The sequence below is a fragment of the Coptis chinensis genome, chromosome 3, assembly GCF_015680905.1.
Source record: "Coptis chinensis isolate HL-2020 chromosome 3, ASM1568090v1, whole genome shotgun sequence".
Classification (NCBI taxonomy): domain Eukaryota; kingdom Viridiplantae; phylum Streptophyta; class Magnoliopsida; order Ranunculales; family Ranunculaceae; genus Coptis; species Coptis chinensis.
This window is the reverse complement of record NC_141458.1, coordinates 94,254,052-94,274,524: the sequence shown is the minus strand read 5'-3', so window position 1 is coordinate 94,274,524 and position 20,473 is coordinate 94,254,052. Positions and strand designations below refer to the sequence as shown.

At 37.0% G+C, this 20,473-nt stretch overlaps 2 long non-coding RNA genes across 2 annotated transcripts; one reads left to right on the top strand and one right to left on the bottom strand.

The window, feature by feature from the left end:
* Positions 1 to 1,373: 1,373 nt before the first annotated feature.
* On the bottom strand, positions 1,374 to 1,710 carry LOC147511769 (uncharacterized). The gene is made up of 2 exons (XR_015217068.1): positions 1,680 to 1,710; positions 1,374 to 1,594 (listed from the first exon to the last, which is right to left on the bottom strand). It is a non-coding gene; the product is annotated as an uncharacterized LOC147511769 (long non-coding RNA).
* Positions 1,711 to 11,238: 9,528 nt separating this feature from the next.
* LOC147511768 (uncharacterized) lies at positions 11,239 to 15,040 on the top strand. The gene is made up of 5 exons (XR_015219494.1): positions 11,239 to 11,937; positions 12,232 to 12,380; positions 13,382 to 13,677; positions 13,791 to 14,131; positions 14,307 to 15,040. It is a non-coding gene; the product is annotated as an uncharacterized LOC147511768 (long non-coding RNA).
* Positions 15,041 to 20,473: the final 5,433 nt, after the last annotated feature.

Sequence of the window (20,473 nt, the reverse complement as noted above, 5' to 3'; positions counted from 1 at the left end):
TTTTTTGCAAGTTCAAAGTCCAAACGATATGGCCACACCATTTTGGACTTAGTCCCAAACGGTGTGGCCATGCCGTTTGGAACTAAAGTCAAACGGTGTGGCCATATCCTTTGATTTGAACTTGGATAAAAAAACGGTGTGTCTGTTTGGACTTTGTCCCCAAACGGCATGGCCACACCGTTTGGCTGGGTAAGTGGCCATGCCGTTTGGGACTAAGGCCAAACAGACACACCATTTTTTTTATCCAAGTTCAAATCCAAAGGATATGGCCACACCGTTTGGACTTAGTTCCAAACGGCATGGACACACCGTTTGGTACTAAGGCCAAACGGTATGGCCATGCCGTTTGGGACTAAGTCCAAACAGACACGCCATTTTTTTTGCAAGTTCAAAGTCCAAACAATATGACCACACCGTTTGGACTTAGTCCCAAACGATGTGGCCATGCCATTTGGAACTAAGTCCAAATGGTGTGGCCATATCCTTTGGATTTGAACTTGGATAAAAAGCGGTGTGTCTGTTTGGACTTTGTCCCAAACGGCATGGCCACCGTTTGGCTTTAGTACCAAACGGTGTGGCCATGCCGTTTGGGACTAAGGCCAAACGGTGTGGCCATGCCGTTTTGGGACAAAGTCCAAATAGACACACCATTTTTTTTATCCAAGTTCAAATCCAAAGGATATGGCCACACCGTTTGGACTTAGTTCCAAACGGCATGGCCCATTACCGTTTTGGGACTAAGTCCAAACGGTATGGCCATATCGTTTGACTTTGAACTTGCAAAAAAAATGGCGCATGTCCGTTTGACTTTGTCCCAAACGGCATGGCACACCGTTTGGACTTAGTCCCAAACGGCATGGCCATGCCGTTTGGGACAAAGTCCAAACAGAACGCCATTTTTTGCAAGTTCAAATCCAAACGATATGGCCACACCGTTGGACTTAGTCCTAAAAGCGGTGTGACCACACCGCTCAAGAGGCAAAAAACAAATCTTTTGTGTTTTGGCAAAAACATTGCGCATCGCATTAGATTTTTGTGTTTTGGCAAATAACATTGGCATTTTGTTGATAACATTGGGATTTTTGTGTTCTGCATTAGATTATTAATAGAGATACTTTCGCGTGACAAATTAAAATGCAAGTTGTCGGAGAGCACAAGAAGAGCCATTGAATGGATATAAACTGAGATCTAAGCAAAGCACATACGCACAGCCCTGGTAAGTAGTATAACTGTTTACTCCACTGACAGCAGACGTCCTATTAAAATCAATGCCTGCTAATAGCAGAAACATAACCAAAGGCCATTCTTTGGTATGCCGTTTTACTAGATCTTGCACCAAAAAACCCTAGGATCTTAGGTGAACATGAAAAGAATGACAAGTCCAAAGCAAGATCACTATCATTTCATATTTCAACAATGTGACACCATGTGAAATACATTGTCTGAATTACTGAACATAAAGCTAAGTTGCTACATATCAACAACTTGCACTTACAAAAGAGTCCTAACATAACATTTTTTGACTACAAAGAGATTTCCAATCTAACTTTCTGACTTTAGTTGTATATCTAACTCTTTGTTCTTTATCTCCTTCCTGCAAAACAAAAAAATTGAATAAACAGATCAGTCAAATAAAGTTAAATCAAACTGCTTTATTAAGGTCTGACAGAAAAACTAACCTCTCCACTTGCTTCCTCATGTTCACCATCTTCTGCCACCACCATTTGCCTAATTACCCCCCAATAAAAACACATAAATCAGTATAAATACTACCACATATGTCAAATCCAACACCAAATCTAGAAACCTCATTGATTGGAAAACTCTTGAACTTAAGTCATGATCAACTCTCAAAAGAACAAAGAAAGACAAATGCCAATAAACACTCCCCGCATCATCTCAACTAACACAAACTGAAAAGTAAAGGAAAACCCGCATCATCTCAAATGCCAATAAACACTCCCCGCATCATCTCAACTAACACAAACTGAAAAGTAAAGCAAAAGCCGCATCATCTCAAATGCCAATAAACACTCCCCGCATCATCTCAACTAACACAAATTGAAAAGTAAAGCAAAACCCGCATCATCTCAAATGCCAATAAACACTCCCCGCATCATCTCAACTAACACAAACAAACCATTTCCATTTCCAATACTCGTCCCAACACAAGATAAAAGGAGGTAAACTAACCAAACTAACCACTAAACCCTAAACTAACCAAACTCAACATACCTAAATCCTATGCTCCTTCACGATATCGTCCGCCAATGAACTTGCACCGGGTCAAATTGTATGCCTCCATGAACTCATTCTGCATTGCATAAATGCGGAATCACAGCCCCACCCAATTGTAGGTCTTGATTGAGCAAGCGAGAAATTTCATCGACGACGTGGTCTTTGTCAAAATTAAAACGAAAAACCACATTAGTATATACATTTACATTTATAAAATACCAAAACAAAACAAAAACAAAATTAACGTTGTAAGATATTAACTCACCGATTATGATATGGAAGACTCGTAGGGAGTAGTGACTAAGATGATCGGGTTTATCATTCGAATATGACTATTGTTTTCGTACCAACTCATGTATCTACTAACACACTCCCATGGATAAGACGGAATGGGTCCTCGTTGTTCAAGTTGAATCAAGTGATTACGCTAATTACTCGAAAGGGAAGACGCAATATTAAATTTCATATCATACCGTCCCGAAGTAGTTTCGTCGAGGTCTTTGGTTTTTGGGGGATCCGAGGGTACAAACCGCATATGACCTAACCGACGACAACCCTCAAGAACATTGTAATCGCTTCGACATTATCAAGAAAGCATATAAATCCCTCGAAAAATGCTATTTCATCCACCGGCCGTGTAGCTCGGACTTCAACATAGGGATACCATTCAACTTGTCAAATAGCATATGATCGAGGAAATTAATCATTAACCACATACTAATAATATCAATTAATAAATAAAACTATTTACATACAAAAATGCTTACATCGGTACAAGTCATATTATCAATGGTGGCTCGGGTATGCTTCAATGCAGCTATTGTGCTAGCATAAAAAGACTGTAACTGAGTACCTATGAGCACGGGACATGCTCAAATGATAGTCCTCATTTGGGTATGGCCTGAACACTGGGAAGTACTCATAAATCCATGGCTACATTAATATAGACACCGAGTTAATATCGTAATAGATAGATAAAATTGACATTAAAAAGAAAAACAAAAAAACTAATACCTGTAGGAGAGTGAAATAGCCTGAAACACCCTTCACCTTGGCACTTATGGCAGTCCCAAGACCCCTGTACAAGTAAGCCAGTAAGGCTGCACCCCACGCGTAGTCTCTGATCTCGACAAATTTCGAAAGCAGTCTCAGATAACAAACGGGAACTGCAGTTCCATGCGTGTCGGTGAAGGCGGTACATCCAAAGAAAAATAACAGATAAGCTCTCACAGCAAACTGCACCTCTTTTTGGGTTGACGCCTTCTTCACAACAACCCCATTTTCATCACGTAAATCTTCATCTGTTACCTTCCCAAAGAAATCGCTTCATCAAGAAATCCATCCTAACTTTGGAAGTGAACTTATTGGATTTCATCTCCAAGATCTATCTTATCCATGGGTATGCCAAGATTTTTGTGGAGGAGTCTTTTTGTCTGTTCCAAGGTCAAATCAGTGTCCCCAGTCACTGCTTTGCCTCTGATCGGAACTCCTAAGAGTTGGGAAACATCGTCCAACGTGATTGTCATCTCGCCCCACGGCATATGAAACGTGTTGGTCTCTGGATGCCACCTCTCCACAAACGCAGAGACCAACACAGGATCCTGATGCCTGTATACACCTAAGACCAGAGCACATAAGCCGGTCCTTTGAAGCTCCACGTGAAAAGTAGAACAGTCTGAACACTCTCCGATGATATCCCATTGTACCAACTTGTTTAGGTGCCCATGGCACTTCAACACCCCTCGCTCCGCCTAAAACAACAAAAACTTAGTATTAATGTATGCACAAGTTTCGTAATATAAAAATTTAAATACTAATAGACACTATATGATAATATTACCTACCCCTCCCAAACATCGCGAGCCACATGGTAATCTTTGATAGTCATACAACAGATGTGACACACAAGGGCCACCTCCATAAACACCTCTCTTGAACTCCAAGTCATTGTTAGACTTTCTCACAATATTCACTCGGAGGTATGTGTACATGGACTTCCTCGTCATCCTCCTCCTCCTCCTCCTCCGTCCCTCTTCCTCCTCGTCCTCCTCTCCTCTTCTGCATCATCAACACCCTCTTCTTCACTATTAGCATGACTTAGAACTACACTCTTCCCATGATCCATATTTACGTCATCATCATCTACATCTACATCTAAATCTAAATCTAAATCTACATCTACATCTACATCTACATCTACATCACTTAGAACTGTTCCCTTTCTTCTCTTTTGATTTCCTAACTCTACACCACTTACAACATTACTGGGATCATCCGCTTTCCGATCCCCTCTATGAACTGATGTCGAAGTGGTTGTTCTCCTTCCTCTCTTTTTCTCAGGCTCCTCATCGCGACCCGAACTACTACTCCCCCCCCACCTAACAACTTCTTAGCACCCGTAAAAACACTTTTTGCTGCATTCTTCACATTCACATTCTTTGTTCGAGGCATTGCTACAAAATAAATAGGAGTTAAAAATAAGACATTCAACTAATTCAAATTGTTGCAATACCAACGTGAAAAAACAAAGAACGAAATAAGGCGGTGTGCATGCCAATCTATATCTAAGGTGTGCATGCTAACTAGGCAAACTATACTCCTCTATTAAATCCCCCCTCCACACACTAACAAAAAAAACCCAATCTAATTCAAGCATGCGAAATCGACTAGGAAAACTTTGCGAGAACGACTCATGTAAAACTTTAAAGCCGCCATGGAGATAATGAACATCGAAAAAAGAAGCACATTTGTAAAACGAAAATAGTCGACGCGGCATAAGAGAAAGACAATATAAGAGTTGAAGCTCGATGGGGAAAATGAAAGGGCCATAATCTCACGAGTGGAGGAACGAAGAAAGACCAACATCAAAGGGAACAACTGTCGCCGATACTCGATCTTAAGTCTCTAACTCAAAAACTAAATTGATTTATCAAGATACATTATTTTTATTTTTATTATTTTTGGGTAAATTTTATCAATATACATGAGTATGTCTTGTTTTGCTATTGATGTTGTTCCAAAGGATGTGTAAGCTAATAAATCAAAGGAACACTTATATGAAGCTCAACAAAGATAGAGTTGCTCATGACTTTTTGGCGAGGATGATCTACACACCGTGGTCTCGTGGAGATCGTCATAGCAAAAACTTATTACTTACCTTGTTTTGACTCGATAGGTGTGTCGATTACTATTAACATGAATTCTATAAGAATTATCTGTACTTATATTATATATTTTTCTTGTAATAAAAGAACAGATTGGATGACATGGATTCTATAATAAAATATACCATCTTGGCATCTTCCATATTCCAATCATTAACGACTTTCATAGAGTTCAACCACCAAGAAACATAACTAGTTGAACTTGAGGATAAGTGAGAGCAAAAGTAAGAGTCAATTGAAGCTCCGCGATATCATTGTTTATTATATTTTTCTTAATAATAAGAAATTAGATGTTACTTGGGTTGTGACAAACCCCTCGGTCACATTACATCCTTTCTTGTGAAGTGTATTTGGAACACTACTAACAAAGTTCCCCAGGGGAAAGTGCAACATGAAAGCCTTATAACTTAATGGAGACTATGGGCACTCAAAGGGATTATGGGGATGAATGTGGATCTTACGGAACGTATCTATATATATCCGCTATACTTGCGAAAATATAAATTTTGTTATACTTGAAATCTTGTGAAACTTGTGTTAGATGGATGACCACTAGCTAGGTTCAGCTTTATTTTGGTTTTCATGCATTCTTAACTTCATTTTAAGAATGGGTGATATCAACAGAATGGGTGATATGAACAGGGAAAGTACAAAATGGGTGTCTAGAATTCAAAGGAATTGAATCAAACATAACATTATATATAAAAAAAAAAAAAAGATAGAAAGATAGAACAGTTACCTGAAACAGAGCTATATATTTATTTTGAATCAAGCAAGCAGTACTCCAGTCGATATGGCCTCAAATAAAAATCTAGTGATATCAATAGGAGAGACAATAAGTTCATAACTTCATTGCTTGATTTAATAATTTATTTATTTTGAACTTGGATAAACATAACATTGATGTCTCTGTCTCCATTTCTATAAATCGAAAAAATTAAAAATATAAATAACTTAAACAGTAAAAAATCACAATGTACATAAACAGTGTTAATAACTTAAACATCAAAACTCTGATAGAGTTCACCGAATATGCTACTTCACCGAACTCTGACAGAGTTCACCGAATATGTGTTTGTCACCGAACTCTGACAGAGTTCAAAACTCTGAAAGAGTTCAAAACTCTGATAGAGTTCACCGAACTCTGACAGAGTTTACCGAATATGCTAATTCACCGAACTCTGACAGAGTTCACCGAACTCTGACAGAATTCAAAACTCTGACAGAGTTCACCGAATATGCTACTTCACCGAGTTTTCAATGTTACAAAAGCAATTTTGTCAATAGTGTTAAACTCTTAATGGATCATCGATGAGTAAAACCTCTAGCAGATCATGCAAGTAGTAGTTAGTCACTACCTTCTATATTTCTAGCCTAGCGGGTGTGTCGTTGAAAATTGGCATGGGATTGATAATTTTATTCACAACCAATAGAAATGGCATTTAGAGATTGGCTATAAACACCCCACGGTATAGAAGAACATATTGGAGTTTTAAACAAGCAAATTGAGGGAGATGACATTACTTGTCTCCGCTATAAACACCTCTAAGTTGTCGAATGGCTTCAACTTCAACTAGAAGTTGAGAATTTGCATAGGAAATCGAAGCAACTTCCACGTTTAGATGCCACAACTTATTCATACCGCTTCTATTGCCTTCAGTTCTTGGAAAATGACCGAGATCATTCCTCTAGAACCTGTGTAAGCTAGGCATTACATGCCCATAATAATTCCTTAGTACCCCCTCCATAGCCCACACTATGTGAGTTTACAAAACCATCGGTGTTTTATATCGACACCACATAAAATGAGCGGATGCAATAGCATCTTTGAAGGAGGAAACCATGTGTTGCTCGGTGATCTATTATATAAAACCACGGATCATCACTAAAATCATTCTTTCATTCGGAAGGCGATAAAGAAAACATGTGCAGCTCAACATTTGAGATCCTAACTGATGTGATCAAGTCTAGGAGTAGGACCCAAAACGGTGCTATTGCCATACCAAACTTGTACATATCAGAGTAAAAGGAATATGAATAAACCATAAGCTTAGGCAGGTAGGGACAGAGAGAAAGAGAGAGAGAGAGTGAGTGAGTTAAGTTTTGGTTAAAATGATAACTTATAATGAAAGCGTGAATGAGTACATATTTCTAAGCAGTATTGATATCATAGATTAGTAGCAAGACTAGCAGTATTGATATCATAGATTATCACCGAACTCTGACATAGTTCAAAATTCTGATAGAGTTCACCGAATATGCTACTTCACCGAACTCTGGCAGAGTTCACCGAATATGCTACTTCACCGAACTCTGACAGAGTTCAAAACTCTGACAGAATACGGCATAAAGAATACGACAGAGTTCAAAACTCTGATAGAATATGGCATGAAGAAATGCAGGCGAGTTCAAAGCTCGACAGAGTTCAAAACTCGGCGATCACGACATGAAGAATACGACAGAGTTCAAAACTTCGACAGAGTTGAAAGCTCGGCGAGTTCAAAACTCGGATGAATCACGACTTGAAGAATAATGACGAGTTCAAAACTCGACAGAGTTGAAAGCTTCGACGAGTTTAAAACTCTGACGAATCACGGCATGAAGAATACGACAGAGTTCAAAACTCGATAGAGTTCATCGAACTCCGACAGAGTTCAAAACTCGACGAATCACGGCATGAAGAATACGGCGAGAGTTGAAAGCTCGGACAGAGTTCACCGAACTCCATTGAAATCGACAAAGTTTACTTCAATACGTAAACTTGTTTACTTCCAAGTTTCGCGTTTTTAAACAACAATATAAACAATTTCATACCCAATTCATACTTGTTTACTTGTCTAAGTTCATAAACAGTTGAACCAAGCGTTTTAAACTTGTTTACTTGTCTAAGTTCATACCCAATTTCGCATTTTAAACAACAATATAAACAACATCCAAGAATAAAGTTTACTAGGTTAGTTCATACCCAATTTCGCGTTTTAAACAACAATATAAACAACATCCAAGAATAAAGTTTACTAGGTTTATTTCAAACGAATCCAAGCTAATTAAATAACAAATCAAACGAATTAAATGTTGTTTAAAATACCTTAATCCAGAAGCTTGGTTCAAACTGGAGAAGAAGAAGCCGAGAGAGAGAGAGAGAGAACCCAATTTCGTGATTTTTGTGATTTTGATTTTTTTTTTATTTTGAAATACCGCAAAATATTGAAATATCGGTTTTATCAGTGGTTTAGATCTTCAGATCTTGAGGGCGAGATCGGACGGTTCAAGAGAAGAGTGAGATAAGAGTGTCACTATAAGAGTGGCACCCTAGACAAACCGGTATATATATATATATATATAAGGATTATATATATATATATATTTTTTTTTTTTTTTATAACAAAGAATAAGTAAACATGAACAACACTAGTTTGTACTTAAGAAATACAAGCAGCAGCTTAAGAAATTAAGGATATTTTGCCTAGTGTAGTGGGACTGTTCCAAACTTCGAACTACGAGTGCTTGGAAAGAAGTCAGAGAATGCTGGGATACCCATAAATAACTTGCTTATACCAACTTAGTGCGTCTCTAGATATGTAGCTGGGATTTTTCCAACTTTGTCTAGAAGTGGTCTGGAAGCTTTCGCTCCTGTTTTAATAATAGAATTACTAGAGGAGAAGGAAATTGTTCGTACCATATTAAAGTAACTTAAAAGCTTTTGGGACATCCTTGGGGGTTGGAAAAGGTCAAGGTGTTTTGATTTGTGACAGGGGCCAGAAGACCACATGTATTTTAGTTGCAACACATGAATATAATAGCTAATGCTTGATTACTGATTTTACCACAACACAATATTGCTAGACGAAGCCAAATGGGTAATAATTAAACCTTTTTTTAATTGATACAGCCAGAGCGCACATTTCCTTTATAAAAAAAGTGCACTTTTATTAGTCTTTATTGGAGAATACAATGACAGTTCTTGAAACATTTTCGGCAGTTAGTATGAACCATATGGGTGTTGTACATTACCCCATCATATATGTAAGTTCTAGAGGAAAGGCAATTAATCTCTTCTTTTTAAGCCACCTTTCTTTTTCCAGGTTACAAGCAAAAGAAATCTCCTCTATGATTTGAACATACCATACATTGGGCAAAATCACGTGTTAAAGGCTTCAAGCATCTCATCAAAGACTATTAATACTGAGTAGTTGAGAATGCTCCCAGTGACCCACGTCAGCACCCCTTTTTTCTCTGAGACTGACACATCAGATTTTTTATAAAAAAAGAAATTCTACGCCATTTTTTGGCTATTTCAATTGTTCGTCACCCAAAATAGATAAAAACCTCTTTCCATGTTTTTTTTTTCAATTCTACAAAACACTACCACCTCTTCAAAAAAAAAAATCATCTCTTCAAACCCTCTCTCTTATACTTAGCTTATGCCATCACATTCAGCTGATTTAAAAGATATTCCAAGCCTTTAGTTACGTTCTTCTCTCAACTGGAGGAAGCAACCAATACAGAGTGTGGCAAAGAAAAAAAAACGGGGGAGATTCAGCGTGTAGCCAAAAAGCATAAACTGATGGAATGCTAACTAAACTTACTACGAGGAATCATCATTCTCAATTTCCTTAGAAGATGCAGAAGCGCTTTGTTATGAGTGAAGAAAGTGCAATCTTTATGAAAGAAAGTTCTAAATGAAAGTTGTATATTTATTTCTTTCTTGAGTATGTTGTAGCCTTTGATATCTTTGTAGCTTTCAAGGTGATGGTGGATCTTACTTTTGGAAATTGATGCTTATTCCTGGTACTCCTTATTCGGCAGCCCTCTACTGCAAAGAAGATTTTGTCTTATCGGATATCAAGCCCCACCAATGTCAAGAACACAAGAAGTTCTCCATAAATCAAAACATCAAAATCGAAGAAATCAAAAACAATGACCAAGAAATTGGGTTTAGAATTCGTTGTCGGAAGTAGAATAATTAATGAGTTCAGTTTTGGAAGTGAAATTGGGTTTAGAATTCGGTTTCGGAAGTTGAATAATTAACCAATTTGGTTTCAAAAGTGAAATTTTTTATTTCACATTGGAATTCATTTGAATTCACATTTGAATACAACGACACAGCCGATGAGCTTGATTCCACAAACAATGTAAATATCCATCAACACATTTTCATTCACATTTGAATTCAATGGATGTAAACAATGTATTAGATTTTGGCGATGAATACAATCTCATCACAGAAATATTTTTGGTCTTTGATAACATAGATTTTGACTTCTCCTTCATCATGCTAGAAAGAGATTTATATATCTACTCATTTCAGCACTACTTTTGCTTTACTTGATTATAAAGATTGATTTACTAACCGATATTTGTGGATACCGGCATGGTATTATTGATCTGAATGTACACGAAGGTTCAAGTATATACTAACTTAGCTACTACGAAAAGAAACTCAATTTCATGTATAGGCCATGAATCGAGTCCAAGGTAATTTAACACCGAGGAACAATAGAAGACAACGAAGGGATGTGAACTGCAAGAATATTGTTGATGAACCCGGAGGGACAGTAATGAAACTCACACTATGTATATGTTTATCAAAGCTATGATTATTGATACTTCTATAGTATTGCGATTAAAAGTCAGAGCTGGCTATTATCGAAAAGAAACTCAATTTCATGTATAGGCCATGAATCTGAGTCCAAGGTAATTTAACACCGAGGAACAATAGAAGACAATGAAGGGATGTGAACTGCAAGAATATTGTTGATGAACGAGGAGGGATGTAATGAAACTCACACTATGTATATGTTTATCAAAGCTATGATTATTGATACTTCTATAGTATTGCGATTGCATCAGAAATGATACCGATACTCGATGAAGTACGTGATACTCACATTTTATTAATTATGAAAGTGCGGACATTTTTCTAATTCATATGGACGGTTGCATGGATTGTGAAGCCTTTCTTTAATAGAAAGAAACTGGAGACCAAATGTCTAAGTCCCATCACGCATGATCATGACTAGAACACATGAACGGTGACAGATTATTTATGTATTAGTTGCTAAATATATAATTTGGCCGACAAAAATTCACTTGGAGTCTGCTGTCGAAATTGGGAGCTAGATTGGAAGTTAATCAGGTGTACATAAATCTTTAGTAGAATTTATTAAGATCCAGTTGCATCCCAATTTAGGCACCAAATGTTTTAACATCAAGTAGATAGTGTGAAGTCGTTTTCTTCAAGATTCAGATAATAGCACGTCACCATGCTCTTTGCAACCTGACACTAAAGTGAGGACTGATGGAAATGAGGATCAACCTGGAGGGAAGGCCAGTAATTTGTCTTCAGCACTTATTGATGTCGAGCTGGATAGCACAGAGAAATTGGATCCACATCTTCAAGATTTCTATTTCTAAACAGCCATTTGAAGCTCTTCAGTTTCCAAGACGGTGACTACCAATATACCATTTGATGAAGATGCCGCCAAGATGTCAAAAGCATTAAGCAATTCTGATAAAATTGACATGATCAAAGGTATGATTTCCATCTCTGGCGAACAGTTATTATTTTTTATTCGAAAGAAGGATGGATTTGATCCATATAGTGAAACCACGTGCCCGTCTGGGTGATATTTGAATGGCTTAATTACCATCTCTTGACTATGGTTTTCTTTGCATTGCTTATTGGTATGCTTGCTCAATTCGCTTGGTCAAATGCATCAGGGTTAGTAAACACTCAAGTAAATGTATGATTACATTTCCCATTATTGGAATGAAATAATTATGAAAAGTCCAGTGGTTATATAGATATACTTTTTTGTTGAAATAGGACCCCATCAAAAGTGCCTCGCGTTCGTTTGCCAGAGGAGTTATTTGCCAATATAGGTGTCTCAATTGGTGTTGAGGTTAATCGCTTCTTGGGTTATCTACAGAACGTGGCATGTGGCATGTGGCGGAAACTTAAAGCAATTTCTCATGGTATGTTTTGATATTGAGTTTATGGTGGCATGTATAATTGAGTTCAATGTGTGTGATAGGAAACCACTTTAATTTTGTAGAAAAATCGTGAAGCATAAAAACTGATTACTTTGATTTTAAATTTTAGTGATGGAGTTATACATGATTCATTAAGAGATATTCCAATCCAAGTATTAGGAAATTGGTAATGAGGTTTCTGTTTTAGCCATGTGCATTAAGGAGTAGGGTTTGATGTCATCTATAGCCACTATATGGTTGCCTATCGAATTTAAATGATTTGGTGTGGTTAGGCATTAAGATGTTGACTTCATAAATTGTGAAACTGAATTGAAATTGACACATCATGAAAGCTATCAAAGATGTCAACCGCCTTGGATGTGCTGATTATCAATATGTCGTACGATGTTCAGTATACAAACCAAACAGACTTGGTATTGTTCTACCTTATTTTCTGCATAGAAATGTGTTCGTCTAAGTTTTGATTCATCAATGGAGCTAGAATCGTAAAGATATGGACGTGCCAAAGACCAAAGGATAATGGCAGTCGTAGTAGCAGCCAAGTGGCTTCAATTTTTATTTTTTGTTTATTAGTTTTTAATTTTTTTTTTAAAAATGTTAATGATTTTTTGTTTATGAAATATTGATGCCCATGAACAATTTGTTTTGTAGTTTTGGCATTGTGTTGATTGTGATTTATTCATATCCTACTTTCGTGGTTTGCTCTTACTGTGTCTCCGCTTATACGTGTAACTTCAAAATTGAATTAAAAACCTATTTTAGGTGTAAGCCTGTCCAAATTCATAATCTTCTTTTTCATATTTTTATAATGAATTTTGGCGGTTCTGTTCTATTTCATTGTGAGGTCGTTCGAAGCTTTAATCTATTTGGACGATGATACTATATTTACGCTTATGAAATTACTATTACACAAGTTTGTGCATGCTAAGAGAATCTGATGATAAATATAATGATCTTTAGTTCTCTTTGTGTGCATATAATAGGATATTCTCATTTGGATTCTATTAAGGCATGCTATGGATGATTGTAAGTTTGAGATTGAAAGCAAGACAATCAAGCAACATGGGACCTGCAATATTCGGGAAAATGAGAGTTCTCTAAAATGAAGCATGGGTGACAGTTTTTCGAGTCACCCAGACAGATTGTGGTAAGTTAGGACAAAGGAAAATTTTCCGCTGATCTGCCTACAAATCAAATCCTTAAAGCCGCCATGGCTATCAACACCATTGTTTTGAGTGATATGGAAGTGCCTGAATCCTACTTGGATTCTCTTCCTAAGGTATAACTATGTGGCACAAATATAGTAATAGATTCTTGAGTTTCTTGTTTTACATTATTGAGGAAAAAAATAGGAACCGACAAGGGAATGTCTTTTTGCTTATTTGGTTTGAGAATGGAAGAGCAAGTTTAGGTGATGTCATGCACCGCTATATAACATCCGATCGGTTCTCCCTGAATGTCTTCTTGATTGCCGTGCTTTGTCCTCGAACACCGGTTTTAGAGATTGCTAACCGTGTTGAAGCCTCAATGTATGTATGGCGTCAAAGAGCAAACCGAATATGAACCGCTCCAGCTCAAAATCATCACGGGGGATGGTCAAGGAAATGATGGTCGATGTAGATAAGAGGGAGGCGCTGGCGATAGAGCGAGAAAGCCTCTTGCTTTGCTTGAAGCAGCGATTCCCTGGTCTCCTACATACAGCTTTAGATACGAGCAAGATCCAATTTAACAAGGTTTATGTCCTCTCTTTTATGTGCTGTTTAATCACAACATCTTGCACTAGAACATGGAACTGGTTATACTTGGGTTGAGCATAAAAAGGCGTCTGTCAAAAAGTTCAATAATTACGTCCAAGATAATTTCTGCATTAGTGTCGATTCAACTGATTTTATTGAGTTGTTCTTCCAGGATGTTGGAAAATCTATTCTCGAGAGCTACTCTAGAGTTTTGGAGAGCCTGGCCTCTAACATTGTTACCCGGATTGATGATGTGCTTTATGTGGATGACTTGACCAAGCATTACGATCAATTTGTATCGGCTTCTACCGTCGGTGTGATTGCTCACAATAGGGTTTCAACTCCATATCCGGTTCTGCCTCGGGCACTCAATGTGGAGCAAGTTTCACTAACCCAAGCTTCACTCCTGACCGCCTTTTGGCTCATTCCTCAATAGCTCCAAGCTTCCTCATCATGCGATTTGGAATGAAGAAAGTCTTGACAAACTATCTTGGTATTGACACCAAGGGAAGATTGTTGGCAATGTGGTTGAGGGCTCACGCTCGATAAATCGAAAGTACACGCCCGAAGCTACAACATAATTGACATGGCAATTTTAGGGATCAGCGGCTATATGGTATTGATTTGTTGAAGAGACTTATGCTCTGCATTCCGACTTCCAAGAGCTAGAGTCAATGACCTAAACAGACAGTCATAACTCACAGGCCATTCTTGGTTCACAGGAGAGGCAGGAAAAAGAAATTCCTTACATTCCAAAATTTAAAAGTCCTTTTGCACTACAGAGTCTCATTGTATGAAGTCTGGGCATTTATTAGAGATGGACTACAGTGGTAAGATCATTGTAGAATCCAACTTATTTTTTGCTATCATTTTTATCAAAGGTATTGGTGCGCCAAATTGGAAGTACCAAGACTGTTAAAATCTTATGCTGGATACATGGATCTTTATGATATAAAGGTGAAGCAAATATCGCTAAAGATTTACTACTAAGAGCATCAAATGGTCAAGATTGTGTTGTGGTGCATAAGGTTTTAGGATAGAACACTTGGGATGACGTAGACGATAGAGCTACTCATGCTCAGCCCATCCCTCTTACTATGATGTTTAACTTTGCAGAGGTGTGATTATTTTGGCCTGTAACTTGACATGACTCAGGGTTTCATAGTACCTAGGTACAATATAAAGAGACAGTCAAAAAGTGCTCCCTAATAAGATACATTCATGTCATGATAGAGTGTCTAGGAGAATTCTAAGTTTTTAAGTATGATGTTGGGATTTTCTGCTTTTTATTTTGAATAAATCACATAGTGACTATTTGATGTTTTTGGTGGCAAAAAAATCTTCAATAGCTAGCAATGTTTGTTATGCCCCAGCTCGCCTGTCTGGGAGTACTTGCTCCCATACTGAATCTCTTTACTTCTATTTCCCTTTTTTGGTTAGTTGTTGTTATTGACAAACTATCTAATTTGCAGACAGTAATACTTGGTAAGAAAGACCACTCTTTCGGCGTATCTTAAGGTGCATGGCACAGCCCAATCATAATTCATAACAAGCTGTATACGGCTTGGCTGCTATGACTAATGTATCGTTCTGACTGTCATAGAGGAATAGATGTGTGTGTTAGACTGCTCCAAATTTGGTTTAAATATCCCTTTGTCCTCAGTTGTCACCGTCATAGAAGCTCTCAAGTTGGAAATTAATTTATTACTTTCTGACAATGTAGGATTCTATATGTTTACATGTTGAGTGCCGTCTTACCCTTATCAGAAATGTGTACATCTGTTTTGGGACTTTTGGCCGCTACTTATATGGTTTAACTAATTTGAAACTTGAAACATGAAACGGAGAGCGATACAACTTTGAAAATGACTAACAATTTCCTTTTAAGTGATTCTCCAGTTGCTAGCCCAAGCTATCTGATCTTCCAGCAAGAGCTTGAGCTTCCATGCATCAGACTTTGATTATCTCCAATGATCACTAGGGCTGGAAATAGAGTGGGTTTGGGTCGGATTCTCACTCAAAACTCTTTACCATTGATATTGTAATAATGAAAACAACTGGTGACAAAATCTTAGATCAGCCCCCTGCAGATATAGGTGGTAAAGGACTTTTTACGAAAGAAATAGATGAGGCACTTTTAAGTACCCAAAATTAGTCACGAGAAAATAGGAGAAATAAAATTTTAACTACCCACGAGAATCAGGATAAAAAAAATGAAACAATGAATCGGCAAAAAAAAAACAGGAAACAACATCTAACAGAGATTATTATTATTATCATTTTATTTTTTATTTATTTATTTTATTTTTTGAGAATTCACAGCAAACAAAACACTATCTAAAACCCACCGCACCTCTTTCCAAAACCCAAACAACACTTCATCTTCCCATCTCATCCCCGTGACAATTGATAAGCGTATCTTTTGTGGGATCATTAAAAAAAATAAACATATGATTTTAAGGCATGTATTCTTCTTGAATACTCAATCAAGTAGTAGTATTGTTATAAAACTTAGATCTTTGCATTGTTAGGTTCTAAATTGTTTACTCTAATGATAAAATATACATTGTTTGTTTTTAGTATAGTATTGTCAAGTACTTAGTTAAATTCTCATCGATTGAACTATCTGAGAGATTATGATTAATCGGCTTAAATTAGTTGTGGTACGTCAAAAAATATGTTTCTACCATAATTTGTCGTAACTTAGTCTAGGCCTTGGAATGAAGGCAACGGTTTTACACTTTTACTATTTTTGTGCTTGGTATATATTGATGTCTCCTTTGATACTGCCAATCGAGACCTCACCAAGTGCAATGTTGGCTTGACGTTTTCGAATGCGTCTTAATTGCTACTCTGACTGTGAAGTGTAATTATATTGATTTTTATTTGTGGAGTGCTAATTGATGCTACAATCGGCAAGTTATCTGTCCAAATACTTCGTCAAGCAGCTAAGAAAGCTAAGGTAGGACTCTCATCTAGATTTGAAATTGACATCGATTTGTCTTTCGCTACTGCTGATGCATTAGCCAGAAAAAAATGTACGCATTATACTTACTAGATCAAAGTTAGAGAACTTGCAATCCCTTTAAAAAAAAATAGAAAAACATAAACCCTTCAAACAAAGTATACAATGAATCATTAGCTATCAATATACATATATTATTTATTCAAGTGGACTTTAGGCTTTTGAGTCATTAGCTATCTATGTAGCAAGTCCGGCCATAGGCCGGGCCAAATGGCTAGTTCTGTAAACAATGCACATTGCAAACAGATCTAAAACTTCTACTTCAATAGAATCACGAGTGCACAAATACATTATCAAATAAAATAACTTTTCAAAGGCAACCAAATGGAAGCAATTTCAACAAATAAGTTAAGCAACTGAACTGCATTAACTGTGGACTAAACTAACACTCTTAAATGTCAGAATATATATGGAAACATTTTGATTTCAGTTAGAGAGACTACTACATCCCATTCTTAGAATACAAAATTCTCAAAAGCGAGAACTCATGGACAAGCATTCATTTCACTCTGTCATCAGAAACTTGAGATTTCAAGTCATAGCACAAAACTTTCCAACAAATTTGAACCCTTTTTAACTCCCTGAGGCAGCTGGACAATGCTTGGTTTCGCATCTTCAGCCTTCTCGTGTTCTTTGTTAAGCATCTATGATGAACCAACCATCACAATTATCAGCTACATAGAAAATGAATAATAAAGAACACATGATTAAAGTTAGTAAAGAAACATGCATTACCTTGTTGTTGATTAGGTTGTGGAGAGCAACCACACTTCTAATCAGTGAAGAAAGATAGATAACCAACATCATATCATTTGTTTTCACTGTGCATGACAACAAATCTGCTGTCGCGCTAGACTTAGATTACAATGGGCTTCATCCGCAACCTTATGACGGTAAGTTGGACCCCAATTATTTATAGCAGGAAATTGGTCGGGCACTTCAAGTATCCGAACATGCATGCCATTTCGAAAATATGAATAATACCAGTACTGAACAAAAACAAATATATTAGCACATAACTAACTAATCAAATCTATTTAAAAAATAATTAGCTTTAATTATCTCAATGACTTGCCACATCCCCACCACAACTTTACTACCATTGCCAATGCCAAAACGACATACTAAGTCCAAAGATGTGATCAGATGCGTATATGCAGCTCCTCCCCATTCATAACTACCGATCTCATCTATGCGAATAAGACTAGCTAGATATCCCAAGTGAACCTTGCTGTGGGAATTTACTAACAATACATTTTCAATAACATACAACATGAAAGCACGAAACCCTATTTCTCTTTCATTAACACCATCTTGCACTGCATAAGCTGTATACATCTCTAAATGACTCAGTTTGATGCTGCCACTATAAATATCATCCTCCGTTAAAAAAGGTAAATATTTGACAGCCTCATCAAATAATTCATATTTTGAATCAAAAGCTACAATCTTTCCTTCTCCAACACGCAACCCCGTAAGCATTGAGAAATCAAGTGGTGTAAAGCCTATCTCGCCACATGGAAAATGAAATGTATGGGTAAAGTCCCACCATCTCTCTACAATTGCTTCAACTAACTGTTTATCGGACTTTTCAATGTCAATTTGAGCAAAGACGTCAAAACCAACATTCTGAAGCATCAATTGAAATTCTCCAAAGTTCACTTGGCTCAACCATTCCATAACAGGGGCCAAAGTCCCTTTCTTACCAACTTTTTCCTTCGTTTCACCACCTTCACGAAGAGTAAAGGATATGTGTGTACTTTCCTCTACAACAACACGGTGATAAGAACTAGAATCAAACTCATAATAAGAAGTCCCTACACGTACATTTTGTAGATTTGGGGTATTTGGTGTCCCTGACTTTTTTTACTTTGTACCCTTACCTCTGAATTTGTGTAAAATGCCGGACATTGTAACTGGTGAGAAATAAATTAACACCAAAATCAAACATAATTTATAATATGAAACTAAATAAATTGGTCTTGCATTACGACAAATAAAATTAAGTGTGAGTTATGATATGGCACAAAACTAGATGATATGGCATTACGACAAATAAAATTAAGTGTCGCATTTTCTTTCTACTGATGGTATGACACAAAACTAGACCACACTATAGTATTCTACGTATATCAACACATAATCGTAGTCTCCTTAACCTAGAAAAACTCCAGTTATCCTTCAAAAGATAATAACACATCATTTACCAAATCAAGTGGACGTATTGCGTTGAGACTTAGACAATGTGTTTCTAACCTTGGCTTTGAATGAAGGAGCAGCTCGCTCTTGGATTTCTTTGGGTAATATGTATTGAGAATCCAAGTCAAAGTGCTTGAAGAACTGGCTTGCAGGGAAGTTACTATTGACTAAATTGTCCCACAAAAACTTATAGCACATCAATTGAAACCTGCCATGGTTTTATAACACATCATTATAAATTAACGAAAATCTAACCAAATTATAAAAGCAGAATTGTCTACGATAAGAAAGTGAAATTATAAAAGCATAATTGAGAGAACAACATCAAAGTGAAATATTGATAAATAACAATTGAAATTCAACAAATTTTAAAAGGCCGGCCTTATATCTCTCCTAAAATAGCTAATCATAACACGCACTCTCTTGTATAGAGTAGCAATGAGGAGGACTTTGTCAATCTCATCACCTTCATTTTTGTCCACTAGAATAACCATTGCCAGAATTCTTTCTATGATGCAGCAACTGGTTCAAGATAGATTCAAATAAGAGACGCGGATTGTAGCAAGTTCGAAAACTTGAATATATAAAGGCCTAACACCCTCTTTGCCCATATCTTTAGAATATGGCTAGATTGGCTAACACCCTACACGCAACTATATGGCCTAAAGAATTCACTCCCCCCAGTGTATTCTAACCATAAAATGTGCTATCTCCGAAATTGAACAATATATGGCCTAAAGGACAGTATGAATGGTATTTGCAGAGAAGAAGATACTCTAACCAAAGGTTGCGACGTAACAATGATAAAAACAGAGGGAGTTAATTCAATACCAATACAAGAGAAATGAAACCTGAGAAAGCGTAATTTAGTCGAACCTCCCTCCCCCTAGGTTTCACTAGAAAAGTAGAGTAGTAACTAAGTTGCATATAATCTATAGAACTATTTTGTTTCTCCCTTCCATTTTGCTTACGCGACATTCAGGTTCACACTGTAAAGATTTCAGTGTAGATACAGATGTTCCAACTTCCAAGGTGTTGTTATCTTGAAATTTTACTTAAAAGAGACGCAAAAACCTGGTAATTTGAAGTTCGCTAAATTTGCACCCTTTCTTTAG